Raw genomic sequence first — 22,260 nt, forward strand, 5'->3', positions numbered from 1 at the left:
CTTTCGTGAAACTAAATCCCCGTTCGTTTGAGCCGTCCAGTAAACCCCGTTGTAGCTCAACCCCGCACAACTCAACCTCGTGACTGGACCCTCATGCAACTGAACCCACGTTCAATTCAAACCCATTCAACTTAACCCTCATCCAACTGAAACCCGTGCAACTCAACTCTGTTTAATTGAACCATCGTATAACCCAACCCCCCCCCCCCCCATTCAACTGAACACCAATGCAACTCAACCCTAATTCCAGTTAATGTCCACACCACTAAATCCCATTCAATTCAGACCTCACTAAACTCAACCCCGGTGTAACTAATTCTCGTGAAACACAATCCCCATTCAACTCAATCCCCGTGCAATTCAACCCTCACTTAACTCACAGATCAACCCCGTTCAGCTTAACCCTCCTCAAATCAACAACTTAGCTAGAAAATATAATTCTGCCAATTTGGTCGGTAGTGATGAAAGCCAACAGGGATAAAAAACAAATTTATTAGTTAATTCTTTTTTAAGTGTTTTTTTCTTTATTTTATAAGGTTTCAGTACAAAACTGTTCCTCCCCTCCCCTTCTAAAACAATAATTTATCCTTCTGTCTTATATATTTGAAGATTAGTGATCATGCCTGGACATGTTTTCATGCCCAGGACCCGAGTACACTTGAATCAAAAGGTTGCAGCAATGGTTGCACCCTAGTACAGAGAAAACCACCGCCCGTTTTAGCCAAAACCTTAAACACACAATAAAAAAAATGCATCGTAAGAAAAAATGTCCATTAATGCTGATTCAGGAATGAGATTCATCTCATTCCTTTGATTACTTACTTATTACTTAGATTACTTACTCTATTACTTAGATTCATCTTAATAGTAAAAGTTTATTGCGGAAACAAATTATGGAAATTTTTAAAAAGAGCTGGAAACATAAGAAACACACAAACATATACATGCAAAACAACAAATGGACTTAATATTGCAAAGCATCACACAGTTCATTTCCCGTTAAATTCATATAAAACTTCTCTGGTCTTTTTTGAACAACCATTTACGGATCCGGTATGTTATACAGGTTGCTAATAGCTGCGTTACGCTTCCAAGGAGGCACACGCAAATGAAATTTACAAAAACAGTAATAGCAAGAACAAACCGTACGGTTCTTAGGTACTTGTGCATTATATGGTAAACACGAAATAAGTCAAGTTTGGTTAATGCTAATGAAATAAAATAGGAGGAATATATAATAGTTTAGAAACAAATTGGGGCTATATATTTGCACATTATGAGGGGGGGGAGGTAAAACATAGCATATATTAAATAAGTAACCTAACCTATGTACTCCCCCCTCCCTAAACCCCAAAAACAACAGTTTAAATATTGTAAACGCAATAACAAATCACGCTTTGCAATCCATTTATCTCTTGCAGATACCCGTTTGACGGGTTTCCTGTCTGGTTTCCTTGTAGAGTCTAAAGCTGTGTTTACCATATAATGCACAAGCACCGTTTTTTATTATCAGATAAGAGAGCCCAAGAAGGAGAGAGCGTCAATACATGTGGTGTAATCATCACCAAAAATACTTGGGCCCTATACCAAGTCAACTATAAATCTGTCAACTATACCACGCTTTCGAAGATACAATCATACCGTAAGCTTTTCGGACTTTCCTAGCAAAACCATCTATTACCAGAAGACATGTCGACTTAACGTTACAACCAACAGGTAGACCAAGATACACTATACTCGATAAAGATGATGTTCACATTTACGAGCTTTTGCAATTTCGTCATAACAACACCATCATAAAATTTCTACCACTAAAACATCCATGATCGAAACCCCTTAAATTTGTGTTTAAAATCCCCCTCTTAAAAACTCCCCTTTCCAAGTCACATTTACAAGTGGAAAATAAAAAAAAGTTTCGGAAAAAGCTGCCAAGTGAAAAAAAAAATCGTTCAAATACAAAGCTGATCGGTTAATGAGAGATGGTATTTATTTTTATATAAAATACTAACATTAATTACGAAAAAAAACATCTTTCTAATTCCGGAAAAGGACTTGAATACCCGGACATGTTTTTTTTTTTTATCTTACCACCCGAGGTTCTCTGAATTAGTGTTTTATTTTCCTCACCACATAAAGGCGTTTATTACCTAGTCACTGGTTTTGATGTAACATGGCATACTTCCCCCGAAAGTTCCAAATAAATAAGACGATTGATTCACTATTCAGACCTTCTTCCAAGCATAATGATCGCTACTCTTCTTCAGAATCTTTTCTTGGCAGTAGAAATTTTTGAGCGTATATAACTTTGGTTTCTTCCCAAAACTTCTCAATGTTCTGTTCTTCGAATTCTTTTTTACAATTATGTATTCCCAGAATAGGGACTACAACTACTTACAACTTATTACAGCATCAAGCCGCCTGAGGCCAACACAGCTACGCACGCTTCTCCTTTATCCAAATCTATTCAAAGCCTCCCTCTTTACATCCTCCCGGAAAGTTCCCGTTTCCTTTAAGTTTTTCTTTATGACGTCCTCACACCTCAGATGAGAACGACCTGCTTTTTCAAACAGTTCGTGGTAACGAACTGTAAGTAAGGAGCGACCCGGCTCAATAGTAAGCGAAACTCTAAAAATGGAATTTTCATACCAGTAGATACATCAAAAGAATCGGATTTTTATGTTGATTTCAAATATATAAGTTTGATAAAGTTTACTCGTACTCATCAAAAGTTACGAGCCTGAAAAAATGTGCCTTATTTTCGAAAAAACGGGGAAACACCCCCATTTGTATTTTTTTTTTGCTCAGGGGTGATCGTACCGATCCAGTAGTCCTAGAATATCGTGAGAGGGCTCATTCTAACAAAAATTAAAAGCTCTAGTGCTCTTTTTAAGTGACCAAAAAAATTGGAAGGCAACTTGGTCCCCTCCCACGCTCATTTTTCCCCAATCAAAATTTTAATATAGCCATTTCGTTCAGCATAGTTGTAAATCTAATAAATATGTCTTTGAGGATGACTTAATCCCCCACAGTTCCCGGGGGAAGGGCTGCAAGTTATGAACTTTGCCCATTGTTTACATATAGTGCTGGTTATTGGGAAGTATACAGACATTTTCAGGAAGGGTTTTTTTCTGGTTGGGATGGGGGGATCTGAGGAGGAGGTTACGTGGGAGGATCTTTCCTTGGGGGGAAGGGACATTTCTATGAAGTGGGCACCGGATTTCCCAGCATTATTTAAAAAACGATAAGAAATTAAATTAAAAAAAAAACAATTTTTTTCAACTGAAAGTAAGGAGCAACATTAAACCTTAAAACGAACAGAAACTATTACGTATATGAGGGGTTTCGCCCCATAGTCAATACCTCACTCTTTAGGCCTACGCTAACGCTTTTTTTAGTACTTTCAAAAGAGCTATCTATTCTAATTAAACGGTCTTTGTGATTAAGGGGTCATTCTTAAAGAATTGGAACAAAATTTGAACTTTAGCGTAAAGAGCGAGGTATTGAATAGGGGGTGAACCCCCTAATATACGTAATAAAAATATATGAATATAAAAAACCTTACCTAAGTTAATTCGTAAGTTACGTCAGATTTAAATTTTGAGAAAGCCATTTAACCAAAAAAAAGTAAAATTAATATGCAAATTTCATTTTGATTATTCACGCACGATGAGCCAAAATCAAAACCTGCATTAATTCAAAAACGTTCAGAGAGTTTTTTTAACTGAAAGTAAGAGCGACATTTAAACTTAAAACGAACAAAAACTGTTCCGTATATGAAAGGGGCTGTCCCCTCCTCAACGCCTCGCTCTTTACGCTAAAGCTTTTTTTTGTTTTAAAAAATAGAATTGTGAGACAGAGTGAAACTTTAGCCTGAAGAGCGAGGTGTTGAGGAGGGGACAGTCCCTTTCATATACGGAATAATTTCTGTTCATTTTAAGTTTTAATGTCGCTCCTTACTTTCAGTTATAAGAAAAACTTGTTTTTTATTTAATCGTACTAGAGACTGCATCCTATTAAAAATTTAAGCCCGACCAAACCTATTGATCCATGAGATTGATTGAAACTGAGGTTCAGTTAAATAGGGTTCAGTTGCAAGGGGGCTAAGTTAAACGGAGGCTTAGTTGCACGAGGGTTCAGTTGCACTGGGTTCAGTTACACGAGGGCTCAGTTACACGTACACCCTTTTACTTCGCTAGCTTCTTTACTATGTTTCTTACATCAGTTAAACATGTAATTTGTTGGATATTATTGCAAGAACAGACCCCTAATCGATAGAGTAAGTTTTGCTCCTCCCTGATTTAACATAACTCTGTACTATCAGGTGAGAAAAATACAGTTTTTTCATCTCAAAGGAAAACATCCATTTGCATGACTGCAACTACCCCTGTTTTATTCCACTTCTATTATAGGGTTTCACGAACAGAGGGCGTAGATATCCAAGGAGTTTTTGATTTGTAAAAAAAGAAACTCGAAAACAGAAAGAAGTTTAAAAAAATAAATAAAAAAACAATAGTCTGTATAACTATAACGTCATATGTTCGGTTTCAAAATCAAAATCAGTTTAGGGGAATGAAAATACCATTCATTTTACAAGGAGCATTAACTATGCATAGCTAAACTTAAGGAAGGGGCGGGGGAAGAATCTCTCAGGATCAATTGGAAGGCGTTTCTTCCAAGGCTTACTTTCTGGTCCACCGTGCCCTGCCACCCACGTCAGATCCACAAGTTATTATGTTTTGAGCAGCTTAGATTCCATCGAAAAAGCTATAATTGTCCAATTATCGTTATTTTGTTCCGGATTAACGATACTATTTGATTGATGTCGGCAATGAACTTGATATGAAAAGATCAAAACAATAATGCTTTCACTTGATTGAATGAATGCCAGTAAATAAAAATGATCAACAATTTAAAAATTTCCACACATCATTTGTAAAAAGATAATTGGAATAGCACCGAAATTCGTTAAAATTATACTCATCGGATGAAAGAACTACACTAATATTTAGATGCGATAATTTTTGAACAGACTCATTATACGAATGGATGAATTATCAAATGTGAATAAACTGTAAATACTATGTTTTGTTTCTAGTAGTCTTCCAAGCTTTGATGAAAACTTTTTTTGTACTGGTCTAAATCTTTGCTACCTATATAAACTATTGTACATGTTATTTCATAGTTTATTTCACGCTTACTGTGTCATTTGCGCTTCATTGAAAACTACATGTGACTTGAACAATCCTTGGAAAGAACTAATACTAATAAACTGAAAATTTGGTACATAATGATATTAATTTCTGAAAACTCAACAATTCAAAATTTTATCTCGCTGTAATTTTTAGTTCTATTTTTCAATGTTGTACATAAGTAGAAAGAGAGGTATCAATCCCGATCGGAAATTTTAGTTCGCAATCCCGCCGCTAGAGGAATTACGGCACTAGTGTTACTATACTGAGATATTTTTTAGTTCCCAACCCTATTACTAGGGAATCGTGGCGCTAGTGTTGATATACTGAGAGATTGTTCCCGAACATATTGCTAGGGATTCATAACGCTAATGTCAATATACTAACAGAAATGTTAGTTCCCAACCCTACCGCTTGGGAATCGTGGGGCCAATGTTGTTATACTAGGCCCTTCCTGGGAGATTTTCTATGTAACCCCATGTTCTTTTTTATATGGGAAATGGGGTTTTACCTTTCGCGGTAGGCCAATATGAAACTTTTTGGCTTTGTCATCGCATTTTGGAGCCTTTAGATTTCCCGATATGATGTAGATTTCCCGATATGGTGTAGCTTTCCTATTGCATTTTCTTGCTAAGCGTCATTTTTCATGTATCTAAGACTAGACGCTAATATTTTCTTCTTTCAGAGACAGAATTTTTACGTTCCAACCCTCTCTAGAATACGACATAATCCATCAAATTTGCGAATTTTATAGATTTCCAGAAACAAGGAACACTCATAATGCTAGCATCAAATTCTACCTTGCATTCTAATCACCATTGCATAGCATTTTATAGTGAAAAACACTACCACCCGTATAGAATTTTCCAGACGTCTCCCAAAGAACGATGTTGGCACAATGTATTATTTATTATTTATTTTTTTCTTTAGACCAGGGCACTTCGTATCGAAGGAGTTGTCGTAGAAACTTCGAAAAGGGCTCATTCGATTGGAAATTGGAGTGGCTTTTGCCCTTTTTAATATTCGAAAGTGATTGGAATGCAACTAACACCTCTTCCACGGCCACCATTTCCCCAAACACATCGACTCAAAACTTTGAGATAGCCATTTTGTTCAGCGTAATTTATTTCCAGATAAAAATTATGTTTTTGAGGAGGACGCTCCCCCACAGCCCTCAGGGCAAGGGTTGTAAGGTATGCCCTGGGGGCACATAAGGTTTTTTTTTTCATAGAAATCGTTGTCGTAGAAACTTCAAAACTGCGAAACTTCGAAACTTCGACTATTTTTAATAGTCGAAAGTAATTGGAGGGTAACTAACTCCCCTATCACGCCCACCTTTTCCCCAAACACATCCAATCAAAATTTTGGATAGCCATTTTGTTCAACGTAGTTGAAAGCTCTGGAAATTAAGTCTTTGAGGATGAAAACCCCCTCCCTCCTCCACAGCCCTCATGGCAAGGGATGTAAGTTATGCTCTGGGGGCATATAAGGTTTTTTTAGAAACCGCTGTCGTAGAAACTTCAAAAAGGGCTCATTTGGTTGGAAACTGAAATGGCTAGTGCCCTTTTTAATAGTGAAAAGTAATTAGAAGGCAACTAACACCCCTTCCACGCCCACCATTTATCCAAACACGTCCAATCAAAATTTTAAAATAGCTATATTGTTCAAAGTAGTTGAAAGGCCTGGAAATTATATCTTTTAGGGTGACACTCCCCCACAACCCTCGGGGTAAGGGTTATAAATTATGCCCTGAGGTCAATTGAGGTTTTTATTGAAAGCTTTGTCGGAGAAACTTGAAAAAGGTCTCATTCGATTGGAAATTCAAAGAACTAGTGTCTTTTTAATAGTCGAAAGTGATTTGAGGGCAACTAACCCCCCTCTCACGTCCACCTTTTCCCCAAACACATCTAATCAAAATTTTTAGATAGCGATTTTGTTCAACGTAGTTGAAATTTTTAGAAATTATGTCTTTGAGGATGACAACCCCCTCACAGCCCTCAGGGCAAGGGTTGTAAGTTATACCCTAGGGAATATAAGGTTTTTATAGAAAGCGTTATCGTAGAAACTTCAAAAAGGGATCATTCGATTGGAAATTGAAAGGGCTAGTGCCCTTTTTAACAGTCGGAAGTGATTGGAGGGGAACTAACCCACCTCTCACGCCCACCATTTCCCCAAACACATCCAATCAAAATTTGAGATAGCAATTTTCTTCAACGTTGTTGAAGGTTCTGGAAATTAGGTCTTTAAGGATGACATCCCCCCCCCCCCGCCAGCCCTCTGGACAAGGGTTGTAAGTTATGCCCTGGGGGCATATAAGGTTTTATTGAAAGCGTTGTCGTAGAAAAGGGCTCATTCGATTAGAAATTGAAAGGGCTAATGCCTTTTTTAATAGTTGAAAGTGATTGGAGAACCACTAACGCCCCTCTCACGCCCACCATTTCCCCAAGCACATACAATCAAAATGTTGAGATAGCCACTTTGTTAACGTAGTTGAAAGTTCTGGAAATTAGGTCTTTGAGGATGACAACCCCCTCACAGCCCTCAGGGCTAGGGTTGTAATTTATGCCCTGGGGGCATATAAGTTGTTTATAGAAAGCTTTGTCATTTAAACTCAAAAAGGGCTCATTCGATTGGAAATTGCAAGGGCTATTGCCCTTTTTGATAGTCAAAAGTGATTGGAAAGCTGGACATTTTAATAGTAAAGATCGATGTGGGTACAATGTATTATTTTCTTGTTTTTTTTTGTTTAGACCAGGGAACTTCGTATCGAAGAAGTTGTCGTCGATTGAAAATAGAAAGGGCTAATGCCATTTTTGACAGTCGAAAGTGATTGGAGGGCAACTAGTCCCCTTTCCACGCCCACCCTCCCATTTGCCCATTATGTTTAAAAACTAAATGTTGCCTTAAGATTAAATCAAAATGCACTGTGTTAATCCTAATTCTCAATAAGACATCTCACACATATCCCAAGAACAACTGAGGGTATTATGTTCCAACTTTTGGGGCTACTTCTGCTCTTAAAATTTAACCAAATCAAAATAGCGTAAGTGTATCCAAGCTATCAAAGAAAGTAAACAGACTTTTTGCTGAATGGTATCAAGTTTTCTATTTCAGGTCAAATAGTGGAGGTATGAAACTAAATTAAACACCACTATTTGTGTCCAGATTTTTAAAAGGGTGTATGTTAATAAAAAATGCTGAAAATTTTTCTCCAGAATACAAATAGCAGGCCAAACTATAAAGTCTTAAAAAAACGAAAAGATTTAAATTGTTATTTTCTTTTTCCCGGAAAAAACTATGTCAATATAAAACGAACAGAAATTAATTAAAAAAAAAATCCACAAAATAAGTTTTTCAAATAAAAGTAAAGAACTCCATTAAACCAAAAATGAGCAAAAATAAAATCACATAATCTACCAAGCATGAAACTAACACAAAACAGCATCGATAGATACATAAAAGCCGAAACGGACGGAAATTACAATAAATAACCAAAGCAAATTCAATACGAGCAGAAACTAAAATGATTAGGGCTCAAAACCTCTATGCCTTTCCAAGAACAGACCATAATTTGCACTTTACTGAAAAAATTACAAATGAATGTGCATTACCAGTTTAACATACATATACTGATATTTAGTAATCAAAATGTTAATATTGTTTGATTTATTAAAGTTATAAAAGTAAAAACATTGATATTTTTTCAGTAAAGTGCAAATTATGTTCTGGCCTTGGGAAGACATAAGGGTTTTGAGCCCTACTCATGTTAATTTCTGCTCGTTTTGAGTTTGACTCGGTTATTTATTGTAATTTCTGTTCGTTTTGGGTTTCATTTGTTTATCGATGTTGATTTGTTGTAGTTTCAAGCGTGGTAGATTATTTGATTTGATTTTTGTTTATTTTTGGTTTAATGAAGTTCTTTACTTTTCTTTGTAAAACTTACTTTGTCGAAGAAGTTCTTTTACTTAATTTCTGGGTAGGAGGTATTGTTTATTCAAAGATGTTCCAGGGACCCCAGCATAGAATTTTAAGTTCCCACAAACAAAACCGCATGGAAAAACATGCTCTAACAATAACACATGCCGGATAATTATATTTTTTAGAATTCCAGGAAAGCATGTCTAAGCATGTTTACCAATAGGTTGTATAAAACCTTTCCTAACACCGATAAAATTCAGTTTCTCCCAAGATGGTTACGGGGGGGGGGGAATCACTATAAAGCAGGTCTCTTTTTATTCCGACTACAAATCCTATTCAGCAGGTTACTCTTTTTGGTTTGGCTATAAATTCCGAAATATTACTTCCCGACCCTGCAGCTTGGAGCATTCGTGATGCAAGTATTTTCATGCATGCAAAAATATTTCTTCTAACCTTTGACCTTATTAAACTGAGAGATAAAATATATTTCTATAGACACATCTTTGACAGATTCGGTACAGTTTGAAAAAGTCTGTTGTTTGTTAACATGGATGAACATATTGAATTAGAAACATCTTTTTATTCTATAGGTCTTTCAGGTGTTTGGAATAGGGGAGTTGTAAACACAAGCAAAGTTTAAGTTTATGGTTCACATGAGTATTTGAACATCTAAAACAATTTGTAATTGAACTTTTCCCTTTCTTACCTTTAACCTTTCTTAAGGTCCAGCCTTTTTTTTATTACATCTTAGTATCTTGAATTTTACCAAAGTCCCGATTTCCGCAGAGGTGTCAACCTTTACCGGGTGCTTTGGGGGAGAGCGTTCTAGGACGGTAGCACCGGCAGGGTCGCATCTAGATTTTTTGGGAGGAGGAGGATATTCTTGTTCGGAGGAGGAAGTACCAAAAAACCTCGTGTATTTTAAATGATTATTTTCCTATATCTAAAGATTTTTTTCATGTTATTGTTATTTTTTAGTTAAAGGTCGCATGGCTTTTCACCCCATTTCAGGAGCTCTTTACTTTTCGGGGGGATTTCCTTAGCAGCCCCATAATTTTTTCGGTAGCTAGTTCCTGGATTAGTTCAAAGACATATCACTTTATTCTCGTAATTATCGGTGGATTATATGAAATATACAGAAATTTCGGCCTTTTTGGAAGGTTTTATTTATGAACTAGGTTTATTCAAAACTTTCCATGTTATCAATTTATACCAAATTTTTTTTCAGGGTGAAATGAGTTAAGGGTGAGGTTTTGGGGTTAACTGAGTATTGTTATAATATTTTAAGATTCGATCTTCTTCTTTTTTACGAGGGTTTATGGTTCAAATGAGTATCCGAACACCTAAAAAAGTTTTTCAATTGATTTTTTTTTCATTTCCTACCTTTAACCATTCTTAAGGTCCAGCCTTTTTTCTAGATACTCAACCTTTACTGGGTGCTTTGGATGAGAGCGCTTAAGTAGGGTAGCACCGGCAGGGTCGTAATTGGGGCTTTTTTCTTTTATATTTTGAAGGTTTTACCCATTTTTTTATTATTATTTATGGATGGATCAAACTCAGATTTTGGGAGCTAGACTTAGAACACTAACCCTTTTCTAGTGCATGAGGGTTTGACCACATGGGCCCTACTTTTTTTCTTGAATTATATTTTTAGTGTATTTTCTAAACGCACACACTAGACGCTAAGGCGTCTTATAACAAACTAGTTTAAGTTCCAACTTTCTTTGAATTAAGCCTTTTTTGCTTAATATTTTGAAGGTTTTAACCAATTTTTTCTATTTTATTAAGATTTGTTTCATAATTTTTATTTTTTCCCGGGTTGATGTATAACCCAGTATGGGTTTTTTAGAGAGTCATCGCCTATCACTCAATTTCAGAAGACTTCCAATTTCGACTTTTCATTGGATTAGGCCTTTTTTTTGGTTTGAAGGTTTTAATCATTTTTTTTAATTATTATTATTTTTGGATGGATCAAACTCATATTTTGGGAGCTAGCCTTAGAACAGTAACCCTTTATAGTACTTGTGACTTTGACCAAATAGGACCTACTTTTTTTTCTTGGATTATTTTTCTAGTGTTTTTTCTAAACACATGTGCTAGATGCTAAGGCATCTAGCATATGCATAACTTGTTTAAGTTCAAATCTCTTTGACTAAGGCCTTTTTTGATTAATATTTTGAAGCTATTAACCAATTTTTTTCTTTTTTTTTTTAGATTTATTTCATATTTTTATTATTTTCTCGGGTTTATGTATAACCCACTTGGGTTTTTTTCGAGAGTCATTGCATATTACTCAATTTCAGAAGCGTTTTAAGTTAATTTTTCGTTGAATTATGCTCTTTTGCTTTAAATTTTGATGGTTTTAACTAAAATTGTTTTGTGTATTTTTAACATTTGTTTCGTATTTTTTGTTTTGTATTATACGGGTTTATGCATATCCTGCAAAGGGTATTTCGCGGGTTCTTCCCGAGAGGTCTTGGCTATCACTGAGTTTCAGATGGCTTTTAAGTTCAACTTTCTTTGAATTTGACCTTTTTACTTTATATTTTGATGGTTTTAACCGATTTTTTTCTGTATTTTTAAAATTTGTTTAATTTTTTTATTATTTTCTCGGGTTAATGCATATCCTGCACAGAGTATTTCGTGAGGTTTTCCCGAGAGGTCTTGGTTACCGCTGATTTTCAGAAGGCTTTTAAGTTCAACTTTATTTGAATTATACCTTTTTACTTTCTATTTGATGATTTTAACCGATTTTTTCTATACTTTTAAGATTTGTTTCATATTTTTATCATTTTCTCGGGTCATGCTTATCTCACACAGAGTATTTCACAAGGTTCTTTTCAAAGCTCTTGACTGTCAGTCAATTTCAGAAGGCTTTTAAGATCATCTTTCTTTAAATTAGGCCTCTTTACTTAATATTTTGATTGTTTTAAACGAATTCTTTCTATATTTTCATAGTTTGTTTTAGATTTTTATCATTGTTTTCTTTGGTTTATGCATTATGTGTTTGTTGGCTGGCCCCGAAATCTAGCGAAGAAGGAAATTAACCTTCCGGGGGAGGGGGCGAAATAAACTCTTCACTTAGGGGTAGTCCAAAATCACTACCAGAAAGTTCACTGCTGAAAGTGCACTTTTTGAGACACTTCTTTTTGAGACAAACAAATAATTTAGGGGAGATCTTCGTGATGTGCTTGGTGTGGGAAGGAACTTGGTGGAATAGAAAAGTTTAGATTTATCACTTCAAAGTTAGTGAAAATTGGAAAAAACAATTCCATAAAAGAAATGAAGATATTGAATCTGACAGTGTAGTGCCGATATATTAACAGGAATTTTACTTCTTAGCCTTGCCGCTTGTGGTCCATAGCGTTATTCTTGTTATTCTAGCAGACTCTTTTAGTTTCCAGTCATATCACTAGGGATTCGTGGCGCTATACTAGGCCTTCTTGGGGGATTTCCTATGTAACCCCAGACAAATTTCAATTCAGTTTAATAAACAGTATGTTGTGCGGCGTTAGCATGGATGAAAATGTTGAGTTAAAAATATTTTTTATTGCGACTGTTTTATATATAAAGGGCATTATCATGATTTCAGCCATTCTTATGAGCCTACTACAACATGTTTAGATATCGTGGACTCTAGAATAGACGAGGAACAGGAACGTCAGAATAAGACACATAGAAAAGAGGGATTTCTTTTCAGAGATATCTCAAAATATACTAGAAAAGACAGTGATGAAACCACAAAGAAAAATGTGTATAAGGCAAGATGTATCAATGAGTATTGTGATAATTACGATCTAAGAGAAGAGAAAAAGTGTCCCTCCAAAAGAGATACTACGAAAGGGATTTAAAACATCGAAAATCATTCTGGAAGAACTCCTATACGCAATTTTATGACAAATATCATTATTGACATTCTTGATATGTCTTGTACCATAATCTTACAATAAATATGTTTTTACATATTAATTTCTTCTAAAACCTTTGATAAACCTAGGGTAAGGATACAAGCAGGGATTTCTCTACACGAATAGCTCAGGATCCTCAACATATACTAGAGAAACACTACCGCTAGAGGATTCGAGGCGCTTGTGTCGCTTTGAATGTATTTCTTATCACTATGAGCATTTCTCAAATCCTTTCTATTAAAAGAACAATTGATTAATTAAAGACAAGACTTACATCTTTATAAAGAATTTATTTATTCTGTGTTTCAAAAAAAAAAAAAAAAAACTAATTCTGAAAAAACAAAAAAACAAAAATCATAGTACAAAAATATTGAAAAGTAAAAGTTCGTCGTAGTAAAATGTTAAAACCTTAAATTTATAATACAAAAAATAATAAAAAACAAAAAATTCGTTAAAACAAAATATTAAAACTTGAATTTCTTAAAAAAAATGAAATGCTCATTTCTTTCAAAAGACTATTTTCAGCCCCCCTTATCGCCTAGACGAAGCCCAGGTCCCTCCCCGGAACGGGTGGGCGCAGACCAAACTCTTCCCACAGCACCCCGTCCACTGGTGGGAGAGTAGAATGGGGGGTACCAGCCCCATTGCCCACCCCTGCTGCCACCTATAACTTTTTTGCACACCCAAATAAGGGCATAGAGTCCCTAGGGAGAATGATTGCGTAATCAGTCAATGACCTCTTTTTCCAAGGTCGATTTATTTGATGTTTCTATGTGTAATAACTCCAGAACGAAGGTTGCACCTGCGCATTAAATTCTAACGGGAAACAATGTTATTGATCTAGGACTCGAGGGGGAAGTGAATTTCCGAGAACTTGATTGCGTAATCAAAGTGTGTCAACAACAACAACATCGACCTTGACATTCGCTGAGAGCGTGCACTTACAACAACAACAACATCGACCTTGGAACACCTGTGCTGTCGACCTCAATTCACCTATCGTGAATCAATAATTCCCCTTAGAAACAACAAATTAATCCCCCTTTCTTGACAGATCAATCAACCAATGACATCATCTGTCAGACTTTAAAAATTTTCGCATAGAAACGATTCTCCAGGAATAGATCCAAGTCAATAATGTCTTTGCCTCAGAAACAACTCTTTTGGTCGAACTCCAAAGAATATTAATAGCCAAAGGCCATGGAAACAATTCTCCAAGAAGCATCTTAGCGATGAATTGTTTTAGCGCGGGAATCAGGTTTCTTATTAATTTGAAATGCATTAGCGCAGAGATGCCAAAAACAAAAGGAACACGCTGAATTACGTTTAGGGATTATTTGGGCGAAACTGTTTTAGACAGGTTATGGAACTATTTCGGCGAAACAGTTAGAGACATTTTAAAAGATGATTTTTGAAGAGATTTTAGAAGAGAATTTAATGGTGAAACTCTGTGGTCGTTATAATACACAAGTTTCATTTGAACAGTGTTGTGAGGTCCTCTAACCCAACCCCTAGGGTTCCAATCCTCCTACCCCAACCCCGAAGGAAGCCCACGGTCCTCAAAGGCCCCCTAAGCTCCCAAAGGGCCACCGGCGCCCCCACCGGCCCTCCATCGCTCTCCACCGGTCCCCCCGAGCTCCCAACGTACCAGCGACCCTTCACGGGTCCCCCGGCCCACAAAGACTCTCCTCAAGAATCCGTCTGTCGTTGAGATGTGTTTTCAGAAACCTCGGAGGTGGGAATGTATCGTTTGCTACTTCAGGCTTTTCTGAACTATGGTTTCCTAGTATTTTCTAGGTGAATGTTGTCTGAAACCCATAGTTTGGAATGAGTAGTTTGCTATTTCAGGCTTTTATGAGCTAGGCTTCTTAGCCTTTCGTTGGTATGTGTTGACTGAAACTTATGATTTGGGATATGTAGTTTGCTATTTTTGACTTTTCTGAATTGGATTTCTTAGTCTTTCGTAGGTGAGTGTTGTCTGAAACCTATGATTTGGGATGTGTAGTTTGCTATTTTCGACTTTTTTGAGCTGGATGTCTTAGCCTTTCATAGGTATGTGTTGTCAGAAAATTATGATTTGGGATGTATAGTTTGCTATTTCAGGCTTTTCTGAGCTAAGGTTTTCTAGTATTTCGTAGGTGAATGTTGTCTGAAACCAATAGTTTGGGGTGAGTAGTTTGCTATTTTTGACTTTTCTGAGCTAGGTTTCTTAGTCTTTCGTTGGTGTGTGTTGACTGAAACCGATGATTTGGGATATGTAGTTTGCTATTTTTGACTTTTATGAGCTGGATTTCTTAGTCTTTCATAGGTGTGTGTTGTCTGAAAATTATGATTTGGGAGGTGTAGTTTGCTTTTTGGACTTTTCAGAGCTAGGATTCTTAGTCACTCATAGGTGTTTGTTGTCTGAAACTTCGAGTTTGGGATGAGTAGTTGGCTATTTTTGACTTTTCTGAGCTAAGGTTTCTTAGTATTTCGTAGGTGAATGCTGTCTGAAACTTATGATTTGAGATATGTAAATTACTATTTCGGGCTTTTCTGAGTTGGATTTCTTAGTCTTTCATAGGTGTGTAGTGTCTGAAACCTATGATTTGGGGTGTGTAGTTTGATATTTTCGACTTTTCTGAGCTAGGTTTCTTAGCCTTTCATAGGTATGTGTTGTCAGAACATTATGATTTGGGATGTGTCGTTTGCTATTTCAGGCTTTTCTGAGCCAAGGTTTTCTAGTATTTCGTAGGTGAATGTTGTCTGAAACCAATAGTTTGGGATGAGTAGTTTGCTATTTTTGACTTTTCTGAGCTAGGTTTCTTAGTCTTTCGTTGGTGTGTGTTGTCTGAAACCTATGATTTGGGATATGTAGTTTGCTATTTTTGACTTTTCTGAGCTGGATTTCTTAGTCTTTCATAGGTGTGTGTTGTCTGAAACCTATGATTTTGGATGGGTGGATTGCTACTTTTGACCTTTCTGAGCTGGATTTCTTAGCCTTTCATAGGTGTTTGTTGTCTGAAACCTATAGTTTGGGATGACTAGTTTGCTATTTTTGACTTTTCTGAGCTAGGTTTCTTAGCCGTTCATAGGTGAGTGTTGTCTGAAACCTATGATTTGGGATATGTAATTTGCTATTTCAGACTGTTCATCCCCGGATTTCTTAGTCTTTCGTAGGTGTGTGATGTCTGAAACCTATGATTTGGGGGTGTGTGGGTTGCTATTTTTTGACTTTTCTGAGCAGGATTTCAAAGCCATTCGTAGGTGTGTGTTGACTGAAACCTATGATTTGGGATGGTTAATTTGCTATTTTTGACTTTTCTGAGCTAGATTTCTTAGCCTTTCATAGGTGTGTCCTTTCAGAAAATTATGATTTGGGAGGTATAGTTTTCTTTTTGGACTTTTCAGAGCTAGGATTCTTAGTCACTCATAGGTGTTTGTTGTCTGAAACTTCGAGTTTGGGATGAGTAGTTGGCTATTTCAGACCTTTCTGAGCTAAGGTTTCTTAGTATTTCGTAGGTGAATGCTGTCTGAAACTTATGATTTGGGATATAGTATTTCGTAGGTGAATGCTGTCTGAAACTTATGATATGGGATATGTAAATTACTATTTCGGGCTGTTCTGAGTTGGATTTCTTAGTCTTTCATAGGTGTGTGATGTCTGAAACATATGATTTGGGATGTGTAGTTTGCTATTTTCGAATTTTCTGAGCTAGGTTTCTTAGCCTTTCATAGGTAAGTTTTGTCATAAAATTATGATTAGGGAGGTGTAGTTTGCTATTTCAGGCTCTTCTGAGCTAAGGTTTTCTAGTATTTCGTAGGTGAATGTTGTCTGAAACCAGTAGCTTGGGATGAGTAGTTTGCTATTTTTGACTTTTCTGAGCTAGGTTTCTTAGTCTTTCGTTGGTGTGTGTCGACTGAAACCTATGATTTGGGATATGTAGTTTGCTATTTTTGACTTTTCTGAGCTGGATTTATTAGCCTTTCATGGGTGTGTGTTGACTGAAACCTATGATTGGGATGAGTGTTTTGCTATTTTTGTCTTTTCTGAGCTAGATTTCTTAGCTGTTCATAGGTGTGTGTTGTCTGAAACTTATGATTTGGGATGTGTAGTTTGCTATTTGAACTTTTCAGAGCTATGATTCTTAGTCCGTCATAGGCGTTTATTGTCTGAAACTTCTAGTTTGGGATGAGTAGTTTCGCTATTTCAGGCTTTTCTGAGCTAAGGTTTCTTAGTCTTTCATAGGTGAATGATGTCTGAAACCTATGATTTGGGATATGTAAATTACTATTTCGGGCTTTTCTGAGTGGGATTTCTTAGTCTTTCATAGGTGTGTGTTGTCTGAAACCTATGATTTGGGATGGGTGGATTGCTACTTTTGACTTTTCTGAGCTGAATTTCTTAGCCTTTCATAGGTGTTTGTTGTCTGAAACCTATAGTTTGGGATGACTAGTTTGCTATTTTTGACTTTTCTGAGCTAGGTTTCTTAGCCGTTCATAGGTGAGTGTTGTCTGAACCTATGATTTGGGATATGTAAATTACTATTTCGGGCTTTTCTAAGATAGATTTCTTAGTCTTTCGTTGGTGTGTGTTGTCTGAAACCTATGATTTGTGATGGATGGATTGCTACTTTTGACTTTTCTGAGCTGGATTTCTTAGCCTTTCATAGGTGTTTGTTGTCTGAAACCTATAGTTTGGGATGACTAGTTTGCTATTTTTGACTTTTCTGAGCTAGATTTCTTAGCCTTTCAGAAAATTATGATTTGGGATATGTAAATTACTATTTCGGGCTTTTCTGAGTTGGATTTCTTAGTCTTTCATAGGTATGTGTTGTCTGAAACCTATGATTTGGGATGTGTGGGTTGCTATTTTTGACTTTTCCGAGCTGGATTTCTTAACCGTTCATAGGTGAGTGCTGTCTGAAACTTATGATTTGGGATGGTTAATTTACTATTTCCGGCTTTTATTAGCTAGGTTTCATAGCCTTTCAAAGGTATATGTTGTCAGAAAATTACGATTTGGGATGTGTAGTTTGCTATTTGAACTTTTCAGAGCTAGGATTCTTAGTCCATCATAGGTGTTTGTTGTCTGAAACCAATAGTTTGGGATGACTAGTTTGCTATTTCAGACTTTTCTGAGCTAGATTTCTTAGCCACTCATAGGAGTGTGTTGTCTGAAACTTATGATTTGGGATATGTAAATTACGTTTTCGGGCTTTTCTGAGTTGGACACTTCTAAATTTTTCCACACACAAAAACTTACACACACACACGAAAACTGCCACACACACACATGAAAACTTACACACACACACGAAAACATAAACACAAATACGGACACATACACACACACAAAAACGTACACACACACACACACACAAACAAAAAAACAAGCAAATGAAAAAAAAAAAGAGTAAACAAATAAACCAGCCCAACAAAAATTAAACACACACACACATAAACACACACACACACACACATCCAAACACACACATAAACACAGAAAAACAAAAACACAATAACTCACACAAAAAAACACACGAAAACACACAAACACACGTAAAAAAAAACACACACACAAAAAAAAACACACACACACAAACACACACAAACACAAAGACACACAAACACACACACACACACACACACACATAAACACACACACAAACACACAAACAAACACAAACACACACACACAAACACACACACACACACACACACACACACACACACACACACACACACACACACACACACACACACACACACACACACACACACACACACACACACACACACACACACACACACACACACACACACACACACACACACACACACACACACACACACACACACACACACACACACACACACACACACACACACACACACACACACACACACACACACACACACACACACACACACACACACACACACACACACACACACACACACACACACACACACACACACACACACACACACACACACACACACACACACACACACACACACACACACACACACACACACACACACACACACACACACACACACACACACACACACACACACACACACACACACACACACACACACACACACACACACACACACACACACACACACACACACACACACACACACACACACACACACACACACACACACACACACACACACACACACACACACACACACACACACACACACACACACACACACACACACACACACACACACACACACACACACACACACACACACACACACACACACACACACACACACACACACACACACACACACACACACACACACACACACACACACACACACACACACACACACACACACACACACACACACACACACACACACACACACACACACACACACACACACACACACACACACACACACACACACACACACACACACACACACATACACACACACACACACACACACACACACACACACACACACACACACACACACACACACACACACACACACACACACACACACACACACACACACACACACACACACACACAAACACACACACACACACACACACACACACACACACACACACACACACACAAACTCACACATGCACACACACACAAACTCACACACACACGCACAAAAACTCACACACACACACACACACACACAAACTTACACACACACACACGAAAACTCACACACACACACAAAACTTACACACACACAAAACTTACACATGCACACGAAAACTTACACACACACACACACACACACACACACACACACACAAACACAAAAACACACACAAACACACACACAAACAAACACACACACACACAAAAACAAACACAAAAACAAACAAAAACACACACAAACAAAAACTTACACATGCACACGAAAACTAACACACACACAAAAACTTACAAACACACACACACAAACACAAAACTTACACACACACACACACGATAACTCACACACACACACGCCAAAACTTACACACACAAAAACTTACACACACACACACACAAACAAACAAACATACACACACACACAAAACTTACACACACACACAAACACACACACGAACTTACAAACACACACAAAAAATGACACACGCAAAAAAAAGATTAGACACAAAAAATTAAACACAAAAAAAACATAAAAAAAAAACCAGAAAAAAATTAAAAGCAAAAAAGAAATTAAATTAAAAAAGAATATTACACACACACAATAAATTAAACACACTCAAAAAATATGACGCACACACAAACAAAAATACAAACAAAAACACAATTACACACACACACACTTACACATGCACACTAAAACTAACATGCACACAAAAACTAACACACAAACACAAACAATAAAACTAACACAAATACAATAAAAAAATTACACACAAACAATCTGATAAACACAAAAACTGACACACACACACACAAAAACTTACACCCACACGCAAAAACTTACAAACACACAAAAACTTACATGCACACAAAAACTTACACACACAAAAACTAACACACACTCACAAAAACTAACACACGCACACACGCAAAAACTAACACACACACACACACACTAAAACTAACGCACACACACGCCAAAACTTACACACACGCCAAAACTTAAACACACACAAAAACTTACACACTTACCATATCACAGTTACATTGTCTTAATTTTTCAAATTTCATTTTGAATTTCTGTCGTGAAATGCAAGAGTTGGAATATTTCAGTAGTAACTTGTTGTGCTTTACCTTCTCACAGTTACATTCTCTTGATTTTTCGAAGTTCATTTTGAATTTCTATCATGAAATGCAAGAGTTGGAAAATTGGGGTCTTAGTCCACCAGCCCGAATGGTGGAAATCCACTAGCTCAGTATTGGGGTCCCAGTACACCAGCCTGAACGGTGGAAATTCACTAGCTCAGAATTGGGGTCTTAGTCCACCAGCCTGAATGGTGGAAATCCACAAGCTCAATATTGGGGTCTCAGTCCATCAGTCTGAATGGTGGAAATTCACTGTTTAAGTTAGGTTAGTTTAACTTATCATGTGCGCTCATGATAAGTTAACCTAACCTTTTCCGGCGAGTATGGTTAGGTTAGGGTAGATTAAGTTAGGTTAAATTAAGTTAGGTTAGCCCATGTACGCTTCACTTAGGTTAGCTTAGGTTAGGTGAGAGACAGGCAAAAAGTTAGGTGTATGATTAGGTTAGGTTAGGATTAAATTAGGTTAGGTTAAGTTAGGTTAGGCTAGGTTAGCCTACGTACGCGCGCGTACGTAGGCTAACCTAGCCTAACCTAACTTAACCTTCTTAGCCTTTCATAGGTGTGTCCTTTCAGAAAATTATGATTTGGGATATGTAAATTACTATTTCGGGCTTTTCTGAGTTGGATTTCTTAGTCTTTCATAGGTATGTGTTGTCTGAAACCTATGATTTGGGATATATGGGTTGCTATTTCTGACTTTTCCGAGCTGGATTTCTTAGCCGTTCATAGGTGAGTGCTGTCTGAAACTTATGATTTGGGATGGTTAATTTGCTATTTCCGGCTTTTATTAGCTAGGTTTCATAGCCTTTCATAGGTGTATGTTGTCAGAAAATTACGATTTGGGATGTGTAGTTTGCTATTTGAACTTTTCAGAGCTAGGATTCTTAGTCCATCATAGGTGTTTGTTGTCTGAAACCAATAGTTTGGGATGACTAGTTTGCTATTTCAGACTTTTCTGAGCTAGATTTCTTAGCCGCTCATAGGAGTGTGTTGTCTGAAACTTATGATTTGGGATATGTAAATTACGTTTTCGGGCTTTTCTGAGTTGGACACTTCTAAATTTTTCCACACACGAAAACTTACACACACACACGTCAAAACTTACACACACACACACATGAAAACTTACACACACACACGAAAACTTACACACACACGCCAAAACTTACACACACACAAAAGCTCAGAAAAGTCAAAAATAGCAAACTAGTCATCCCAAACTATAGGTTTCAGACAACAAACACCTATGAAAGGCTAAGAAATCCAGCTCAGAAAAGTCAAAAGTAGCAATCCATCCATCACAAATCATAGGTTTCAGACAACACACACCGACGAAAAACTAAGAACTCTAGCTAAGAAAAGCCCGAAATAGTAATTTACATATCTCAAATCATAGGTTTCAGACAACACTCACCTATGAACGGCTAAGAAACCTAGCTCAGAAAAGTCAAAAATAGCAAACTA

At 36.9% G+C, this 22,260-nt stretch overlaps 2 protein-coding genes across 7 annotated transcripts in view; one reads left to right on the forward strand and one right to left on the reverse strand.

Moving 5' to 3' along the window:
• Positions 1–22,260, reverse strand: part of LOC148955234 (neurobeachin-like protein 1) — a 227,589-nt gene that overhangs the window by 86,791 nt on the left and 118,538 nt on the right. The window lies entirely within an intron of this gene.
• Positions 1–22,260, forward strand: part of LOC148955235 (uncharacterized) — a 45,468-nt gene that overhangs the window by 747 nt on the left and 22,461 nt on the right. Inside the window, exon 1 of one of the 3 annotated variants that reach the window (XM_089108108.1) lies at positions 9,654–9,788. The exons of 1 other annotated variant lie outside the window; for it this stretch is intronic. The gene's annotated coding sequence lies outside the window, so the exon portion shown is untranslated. Of the gene's footprint in view, positions 1–9,653; positions 9,789–22,260 lie in introns of those variants that run through there. One more of the 3 variants, XM_089108110.1, reaches the window with a different exon arrangement.

This window comes from Artemia sp. Qi Xiang Cuo, chromosome 2 (assembly GCF_049724085.1).
Source record: "Artemia sp. Qi Xiang Cuo chromosome 2, ASM4972408v1, whole genome shotgun sequence".
Taxonomy (NCBI): domain Eukaryota; kingdom Metazoa; phylum Arthropoda; class Branchiopoda; order Anostraca; family Artemiidae; genus Artemia; species Artemia sp. Qi Xiang Cuo.